The sequence below is a fragment of the Drosophila ananassae genome, assembly GCF_017639315.1.
Source record: "Drosophila ananassae strain 14024-0371.13 chromosome 4 unlocalized genomic scaffold, ASM1763931v2 tig00000061, whole genome shotgun sequence".
Classification (NCBI taxonomy): Eukaryota; Metazoa; Arthropoda; class Insecta; order Diptera; family Drosophilidae; genus Drosophila; species Drosophila ananassae.
Window position 1 is genome coordinate 1,045,113 of NW_025319038.1, and position 10,515 is coordinate 1,055,627.

The window sequence follows — 10,515 nt, forward strand, 5'->3', positions numbered from 1 at the left end:
TTCTGATAGTTCTTTCTTTGCATCTCACATTATTGTATTTACAGAAACGTGGTTAAAGCCGGAGATCTTAAGCTCCGAAGTTTTTTCTAGTAGGTACACCACTTTTAGATGTGATAGAACTCTGCGAAGAGGAGGAGGAGTGTTAATCTGTGTAGACTCCAAACTCGCTTCTGAAGAGGTAAAATCACAAGAGATTGGTGACATTGAAATCCTTTGCATCAAAATCACTTTGTCCGATTAATCTTTGTTACCTGTTCTTACATACCACCTTCGTCCGAACCGCTAACATACTGGCAACATTTGTCCGCTATTCGTTTGGTTTTCGATCGTCTGTCTGATGGTGACCAGCTGTTAGCTCTGGGTGACTTTAATATCCCAGAACTTATATGGTCAAATGTTGAAAATTCACCGTCTTTACAGCTTAACTCCCACCACGACTTCCTTGTGGGCATGTTTGACATGTCACTCGGGCAAATTAACCACGTTAGAAATTCTTTAGGTCGACTTCTGGACTTATGTTTCGTTTTTGATCCTGATGGAATTAATCTTTCCAGAACTTTGCCCCTTTCTGACCCTGAGGATCCATATCATCCCACTCTTGAGCTTTCGATTGTAAACAACTCCTTAATTGACCTTAAGTCTACACTTAAACCTCATAAAGTTCGTTTCTTTCGTAAGGCTGACTTTATGAAATTAAATAAGTTAATTTCGGAATTTGATTGGTCTGATTTACTGGCATGCGATGATATAAACTTAGCATTACAAAAATTTTATTTCACTGCAAACTCATTTTTTGACGTTTGTGGCCGTGGAAATATCCATCCGCTTCAACGAATCCGCCTTGGTATACAAGGCATTTTAACAACTTAAAGAATAGTATGAGTAGACTTTTGAATAAACATAGATTATCTGGCCAATTTCACCGTGCATAACGCAGAATGTTATAGGAGTTATATTCGCCGCTGCAGGATTCAGTTTACTCAGGATCCGAAGCAGTTTTATAACTTTGTAAACACTAAGCGTAAACATCTTTTCCCCCACTGCTTACGTTTGAGAACTCTTATGCGAACACTGATCAGGCAATGGCCGATCTCTTTGCACAGTTTTTTCAAACTACGTATTCACCTAGCAGCAGCTCAGTTCAGCCTTACACTTATGATATCCAATCAGCCATTCTTATATTTCGCCCATCTTTCGATGATAGTGGTGTGTTATCGGATCTTCTTAAGGTCAAGCCCGTGTATTCGCCAGGCCCTGATGGAGTACCAGGCTGTGTTCTGAAGAACTGCGGCGAGGCTTTGTGCAAACCTCTCGTTAAACTCTTTAATCTATCGCTGGAAACTTCGATCTTTCCCCTTATGTGGAAGGAATCCTTCATTATTCCGCTCCACAAAAAAGGGAAAAAATCCGACGCTGCGAATTATAGAGGCATCTCTTAATTGTCAGCAATTCCAAAGCTTTTTGGAAAACTTATCACTCCACATTTGCAACACTTATGTAGTTCAATAATAACTCCGTGCCAGCATGGCTTCATGAAGCGCCGCTCCACCACTACCAACTTATTGGAGCTAACATCTTTTATCATGGATGGCTTCCAGAATGGCTTACAAACAGACGTCATTTACACTGACTTCAGTAAAGCATTTGACTCTGTTAACCATTCGCTTCTTATAAGTAAACTCAGTCTTTTGGGATTCCCAACAGATCTTCTTAACTGGATTTCCAGCTACTTATCTGGGAGAACCCAACGTGTTTTCTTTAAAGATGTTACCTCGCGTTTAATCCGCGCCACATCTGGGGTGCCCCAAGGAAGCCATCTTGGACCCCTACTTTTTACACTGTTTATTAATGACTTGCCCTTGCTTTAACTAATTTACTTGTACTTATGTACGCTGATGACGTTAAGCTATGCCTTCAGTATAAATTCACTAGCGCCCAGTGTAGACTTCAATCCGATTTGGATAAACTTCAAAATTGGTGTTTAGCAAATAACCTAAAGCTTAATGGATCGAAATGTTAACTTCTTTTAAATGTCTTTTTACCGATATAGTCCTCACCAGGCTATGTACTTTCTCTATGGGAACGCCTTAGAACGATTAACTCAGGTTAACGATCTAGGTGTCCTATTAGATTTGAAACTTAAATTTACCGACCATATATCTACTATTGTTAATAAAGCTATGGGTGTGCTTGGTTTTATTAAAAGATGGTCAAAAGAATTTAATGACCCGTACATAACTAAAACGTTATATACATCACTGGTGCGTCCGATTCTTGAGGATGGATCGTGTGTCTGGAGTCCTCAATATGGAGTACACCAAGATCACATTGAATCTGTACAAAACAAACTTCCTTACTTTTGCGCTTAGGGGACTTAATTGGGATGCAAATCTTTACCTCCCTTCTTATCGTAGTAGACTTTTACTAATCAACTTACCATCATTAACAAACCGTAGAACGATGCTGGGTGTCATGTTTCTATACAATCTTATTTATGGAAATATAGACAGCCAGCATTTACTAACACGCTTAAATTTTAACGTTCCTAGTAGAAGGACTAGAAACTTTAGTCCTCTACTCCTCAGCCATTGCAGATCGACATATGCCCAACACGATCCGTTCAGGGTATTATGTTCGGACTACAATGTAGTCTCTACCACATCTTATCACCTTGCTCTACTAACAATCTTAAATCGCTTATATTAACCGCCTTATCTGTGCAACACTCTTCCTTGTGATATCTTTCTCCTACTTTTCGCTTAACTATCTCGGGTCTATTCCCGCGATGCGAACCGTACGTCACGTGGCAGCGTCCCTCGGTCGGTTGGACGGGAGGTGGGCTTTATGTATGCAGTGGGAACCGCGCAAAAAAGTCTATATGTTGTATGGTTAGTGTTTATACATACTGTTACTCCGGAGCGCTCGTAAGGTTGAATAGACTTTTTTTGGGAAAAACGTTATAACTTCACCAATTTTCATAATTTTTCGATGAAATTTGTCTCGTTTCTTTCAGAATTAATGAGATAACATTGATATGTGGCATGAATGACAGAATTTTTGTAAATGTACGTCGTCAAAATTTCGAAGAACACGAATAAAAGGCGAAAATTTCAGTTTCAGGTGTAAAAATGTTGTCCTTTTTGTTTAACAAAATCAAAGATATATTTTTTTTCCAAAAGCTACAACATTTAACTATTGAAAAGCACCGAAAATTTTAAAATCGGTTTAACAAAACGCGTTCAGGAATGTTTAAGCGCAAAAAAGTCCCGAAAAACGGTTTTTAACTATAATTGAAGATTTTGAGGGTGTTGCAAATATTTCATACAAGGTTTTGTAATATACTCGACCCAATAGACAATTCCTACTATGTCACTTCAAAAGTTCAGAAACACTGTTGCACTGTGTAATCAATAACTAGCCTTTACGTTTGATTTTCATAAAGCTTGGTTTAATTCGGGACTACCAAAGCTGGTGCGTTATAGGGTGACCGTGAGGCTCTAAATATGCCATCTTTTAGCATTCCTTGAATTTGGCTTTTTATTTCTTACCTAAGCGGTGCCGAATATGGGTAGTGTCCTTAAACTGGAGTATCGGAGAAAGTTTTTATTTCTCCTACAACTCTTGTTGTGTTTAGTTTCGGGTTCTGCGAATATGTTTTTAGGTGTATTAGTAAAACTTTTTATTATTTTTTTTTGAGTTTCTGTCATATGGGCCGATCTTGTTTACGGCTTGAACCGCTAGTTGGTGAATTTTAATTTTCCTACTTTTTCCTCATATCAGAACATCGTTTTTAACGTCTATTATTGTTCCTAGTTTCTTCATAGTGTCGTTACATAGTGTCGTAGGATTCCATGAAAGGTCTTGAATGTATTTAATAAAAATAATTTTAGTGGGCTGTCGGAAATTTTTGCAAGTTTAAGTATTGTTTGTTTCGTTATTTTATTATTCCCTCCTAGTGAGTTTACTGTAAAATTGCTACTATTGGGTTTTGGATTTGGTAAAAGTTGCGCTTCAATGTAATTTTAATTTGAGTCCGTGTCGAATAAACATTTCAGAAATTTTCCGTTCCCCGTAGATACCTTAAAATATGGTAAGGAGGAACGGTTTATTCTAAAAAATATGATTATGACATATAAATGGTGTGTTCTGTCATTGGCCTGGATAATAGTACAGAGTTAGTTAACAATTTCTGTTGGTCATTCTGGGTAAGACTTGAGGCGGGTGTCCCCTAGTGAGTGTCTTCCTGAGTATATGGCTCTTGCGGGCTGACCATTCCTAGTTTTCTGATTTTCTATTCGGTTGCAAAGATGCAATGCATGGCCTAAGTCGTGAGGCTCTTTAATAGCCAAAAGTTGAGAAAGATTGCCGTTCAGGCCTCTTACATATGTATCTAGTGCTTTCTCTGCACTAGATTTCAAAATCAGAGAAGTTGTTGTGGCTTAATAGAATTAAACTAACGGGTTGTTGCCTTGGTTCAGTGCATACAACTGATGTTCTAATGTCGTCAGATCTGGCCTATCGGCAAAATGTGCTGTCAAACACTTTGATATTCCCAATCTAAAGGTGTGTTATAGGATTCTATGGCAGCATCTGCTTGTCTAATGATTTTATTCCTAATTGCTGATATTATGCCATGCTGTTTTGGGGACCCATTTTTTGTTGTCATAAATTTTTATAACACTTTCTACGATTTTCTTCCAAGATGAGTATTCGATCTTCTTTTCAGAAAAGTCTTTAAGTGTCCGCACTATGTCTGGTAATTTATCTAATTCGCCGATGTTGTTGGCTAATTCTCTTTTAATTATTTGTTCTGAAAAGTTTGAAAAGTCTTTTTTTGTATTAAGATTTCCTTAACCAACTCAGCTGAGCTCTCTAATTTCCCTATGTCCCTAATTTTCTCTTCCAAGTCATTCTTCGTTAGTAGTTTCGCACTCGTCCTAGCAGAAGATAGGAGCCCGGCAAGGTTTCCCGGCATCCTATTTATCAAGTGTTGTTGTGTCATTTTTAAGGGGTTTTAAATGAATGATTGTTAATGGGTCTAATGAGAGTTTATAAGTTGGATGTCAGATGATTTTTTCTTAATTTTTTTTCTTAAAAATCTAGCTTCAAATCTTTGTAAAGATTTTCTTTAAATTGGAAATTATGTTATTCATTTGTGAGTTTTGCTTCTCTTATAAGATATTAGTTTTAAATTTATATTTAACTTGCTTACACCAAAATCATTTCGGCGTACTGACGTGACGATTTTTTTTACCGATCTGTACGAGATTCGGAACTTGAATCCTTTCCCGGTGTTGACCAGGTCTTAATATTCTTAATAATATTAATTATTAAGAATTTATTTTATTTTAATTTATTAAAAAAAAATAAAATTTATTTATTTTATTTTATTTTAATTTATTTTTCAACCAAATTTGAATTTACAGTTTAAACTGACAATTATGATTCTTATGATTAATAACTAAATGACTTACACCATCGCTGCCGCGATCGCTGTCGCTTATGTTGTTGCTGAAACTGAAGTCCATGTCTTTGCTCCTAATTGGCATATAAAACTGCACTGTATTATTGGTAGATGCACTTATCAATGTGTTTTATTGAGCTTACCAAATATTTTGGTTTTTTCTTTCTTTTGGCTTTCCCACGATCGCAAGCATAATCAATGCTTACTCAGCGTACGTGTCTTTAGATCCGTGTGAACTTCCGAACCGAAAGAAGTTAGAAACCGTGTGAACTTCTTTTTCTCTTTACCTCAAAGCGGACGGACGTGTTTTTTTTTGTGCGCACTGCGTTGTCATAAAATTTGCTTATTAGATTTGCATAAACAATCGGTGTTTATTTCTATTCACTAATAAAAAATAATAATAGTAAAATATTGCAATTCATAGATCCGTATCGCTTCGCGTGTGCAGTTATATATTTGGAGGTAAAATAATAATTTTATAAATTTTTCTTCTAAACATAGCCCTGCTCTTCTTCTGCATCTCTTACGGTGTTGCTTCTATTCTATTGCTCCTATTTCTCACTCAATGGAGATTCTTATCTCTATTCTTTGCATTTTACTAACTCGCACTAACTGCTCTCTTCAATCTCCCCCTTTCGTTTGCCTGGTACAGTGGTACAAGATTCATCAATATTATTAATAAATTAATTATTGAAATTTTAATAATTTTTAATAAATTAATTATTTAAAATCTTAATAACACAGGCCGACAATTTCCAACTTTTTTTTTTCCTCCACGCATAATTTTACCTGCTCCGTAACCTTTAGGCTCTTCTGAACCAAAGTCCAGAACAAATATAGGTTCTATCACCCACAGTTTCCGCGGTACACCTAAGAGAAGAAATCGATAAAATTTTACCATATATTTAATTATGTAGGCCGTGTAATGGCGATGACCATCATTGTTTCTAGTACATATCATTTTTGAAATGTATGTGTACCAACTAAAATTAAAAACTGGTATCTAGCAGTTACCATATCTTTGGAATACTCATCCAAAGTTGAAATCTCAGATTTTCTACATTAATTTTTGGTCTTCTTTGATTTTTCCCCAAAAATTTTTCTATGGAAGCTTTTTATTTTATTATTGAAATCAGTAGATCATACTATGTTTTAATTTTGGGTTTCAGGAAAAACGCGAAATAATTTTATTGAATTTATTATAGGTGGTTAAACAATATTTTCTTCAATTAAATTGGAGTTTTTAATCTCATATTTTCAAAAAGTCATGGCTATCTACAACTTCTGTAAAGCTTTATGAAACAAGCTGAACCTTCAATAGATACGTTTTGAACAAAGAAACGTATATAGCCATGACTTTTTGAAAATATGAGATTAAAAACTCCAATTTAATTGAAGAAAATATTGTTTAATTACCTATAATAAATTCAATAAAATTATTTCGCGTTTTTCCTGAAACGCAAAATTAAAACATAGTATGATCTACTGATTTCAATAATAAAATAAAAAGCTTCCATAGAAAAATTTTTGGGGAAAAATCAAAGAAGACCAAAAATTAATGTAGAAAATCTGAGATTTCAACTTTGGATGAGTATTCCAAAGATATGGTAACTGCTAGATACCAGTTTTTAATTTTAGTTGGTACACATACATTTCAAAAATGATATGTACTAGAAACAATGATGGTCATCGCCATTACACGGCCTACATAATTCAATATATGGTAAAATTTGATCGATTTCTTCTCTTAGGTGTACCGCGGAAACTGTGGGTGATAGAACCTATGTTTGTTCTGGACTTTGATTAAGGGGAGCTTAAAGGTTATGGAGCAGGTGAAATTATGCGTGGAGATTTTTTGCTGTTGGCCTGTGTAATTATAGAATTTAAATTGGTCTGTGCATTGAAGTCTTGTAATAAGACAATCTCGTCTTCCCAGCCTACCATCCATTGCTGGCTCTGTAAAACCGTTTTACACGCTAAGTGTGCCGGGTTCACGGCCTCAGTTTCGGATGCAATCTCGCGTAGGTCTGGTCTCCACTTTTGCTGTGACGGTTGTCGTGCTGTTCAGGACGAAATGAGATCGTTCATGAGGCAGACTAAAAGCGGTTTCATGGAGTTTATTAGTGGTTTTCGAAAAATCAATGACCAACTCTGTGCGCTCGAGTCTCTAAAGCGTAAAAAATCCTCTTTTAGTGATGTGCTTATGGCGAATAATCTTCAGCCTGCTCAGCCGACAACTATGCAGCCGCTTATATCTCTGGCCACCCCAAGGGCCGGACCTGAGAAAAATTCGGCTTCCGAATATCTCAGGATTAATGACACGGTGCGACAGTGAAAAAACACTTGTGAAACGAGATAGTGTAGGTTGTTAATCTGGTCGAAGAGAACTCAAAAATATTTTTTTTTATATTTTTGGAACCCTCCAATTTTTATTTATTTAAAAAAAACCGTTTTTCGGGACTTTTTTGCGCTTAAAAATTCCTGATGGCGTTTTTTTCAAGCGATTTCAAAATTTTTGCTGTTTTTCAATAGTTAAATGTTGTAGCTTTTGAAAAAAAAATATATCTTCGATTTTGTTGAACAAAAAGGTCAAAATTTTTACACCTGAAACTAAAGTTTTCGACTTTTATTCGTGTTTTTCGGATTTTAATGCCAGTTTTTCGGTACAACTTACAAAAATTCGGCCATTTTTGATACATATCAATGTTGTCCATTCATTATGAATAAAAAGAGACAAATTTCATCAAAAAATTATGAAAATTGGTGAAGTTATAACGCTTTTCCTAAAAAGAGTTAATTCAACCTAGCGTGCGCTCCGGAGTACCTGTGTGTATAAGACAGGAATATGCTCTTCTTCTTATAGTGCTCCCATGGTTTTATTGACTTTTTTTGGGAAAAGCGTTATAACTTCAACAATTTTTATTATCTTTTAATGAAATTCATCTCGTTTTATTCAGTATTAATGAGACAATATTGACATAAATGACAGAATTTTTGTCAGAAGAAAGCAATATACTCTTATTTTTATACACATTGTTACTCCGGAGCGCTCGCTAGGTTGAGTTGACTTTTTTTGGGAAAAGCATTAAAACTTCACCAATTTTCATAATTTTTTTATGAAATTTGTCTCGTTTCATTCAGAATGAATGAGGCAACATTGATATGTATCAAAAATGGCCGAATTTTTGTAAGTTGTACCGAAAAACTGGCATCAAAATCCGAAAAACACGAATAAAAGTCGAAAACTTCAGTTTCAGGTGTAAAAATGTTGTCCTTTTTGTTCAACAAAATCGAAGATATATTTTTTTTTCAATAGCTACAACATTTAACTATTGAAAAATACCGAAAATTTTGCCCCAAGGAAGCCATCTTGGACCCCTACTTTTTACACTGTTTATTAATGACTTGCCCTTGCTTTAACTAATTTACTTTTACTTATGTACGCTGATGACGTTAAGCTATGCCTTCAGTATAAATTCACTAGCGCCCAGTCTAGACTTCAATCCGATTTGGATAAACTTCAAAATTGGTGTTTAGCAAATAACCTAAAGCTTAATGGATCGAAATGTTAACTTCTTTTAAATGTCTTTTTACCGATATAGTCCTCACCAGGCTATGTACTTTCTCTATGGGAACGCCTTAGAACGATTAACTCAGGTTAACGATCTAGGTGTCCTATTAGATTTGAAACTTAAATTTACCGACCATATATCTACTATGGTTAATAAAGCTATGGGTGTGCTTGGTTTTATTAAAAGATGGTCAAAAGAATTTAATGACCCGTACATAACTAAAACGTTATATACATCACTGGTGCGTCCGATTCTTGAGGATGGATCGTGTGTCTGGAGTCCTCAATATGGAGTACACCAAGATCACATTGAATCTGTACAAAACAAACTTCCTTACTTTTGCGCTTAGGGGACTTAATTGGGATGCAAATCTTTACCTCCCTTCTTATCGTAGTAGACTTTTACTAATCAACTTACCATCATTAACAAACCGTAGAACGATGCTGGGTGTCATGTTTCTATACAATCTTATTTATGGAAATATAGACAGCCAGCATTTACTAACACGCTTAAATTTTAACGTTCCTAGTAGAAGGACTAGAAACTTTAGTCCTCTACTCCTCAGCCATTGCAGATCGACATATGCCCAACACGATCCGTTCAGGGTATTATGTTCGGACTACAATGTAGTCTCTACCACATCTTATCACCTTGCTCTACTAACAATCTTAAATCGCTTATATTAACCGCCTTATCTGTGCAACACTCTTCCTTGTGATATCTTTCTCCTACTTTTCGCTTAACTATCTCGGGTCTATTCCCGCGATGCGAACCGTACGTCACGTGGCAGCGTCCCTCGGTCGGTTGGACGGGAGGTGGGCTTTATGTATGCAGTGGGAACCGCGCAAAAAAGTCTATATGTTGTATGGTTAGTGTTTATACATACTGTTACTCCGGAGCGCTCGTAAGGTTGAATAGACTTTTTTTGGGAAAAACGTTATAACTTCACCAATTTTCATAATTTTTCGATGAAATTTGTCTCGTTTCTTTCAGAATTAATGAGATAACATTGATATGTGGCATGAATGACAGAATTTTTGTAAATATACGTCGTCAAAATTTCGAAGAACACGAATAAAAGGCGAAAATTTCAGTTTCAGGTGTAAAAATGTTGTCCTTTTTGTTTAACAAAATCAAAGATATATTTTTTTTCCAAAAGCTACAACATTTAACTATTGAAAAACACCGAAAATTTTAAAATCGGTTTAACAAAACGCGTTCAGGAATGTTTAAGCGCAAAAAAGTCCCGAAAAACGGTTTTTAACTATAATTGAAGATTTTGAGGGTGTTGCAAATATTTCATACAAGGTTTTGTAATATACTCGACCCAATAGACAATTCCTACTATGTCACTTCAAAAGTTCAGAAACACTGTTGCACTGTGTAATCAATAACTAGCCTTTACGTTTGATTTTCATAAAGCTTGGTTTAATTCGGGACTACCAAAGCTGGTGCGTTATAGGGTGACCGTGAGGCTCT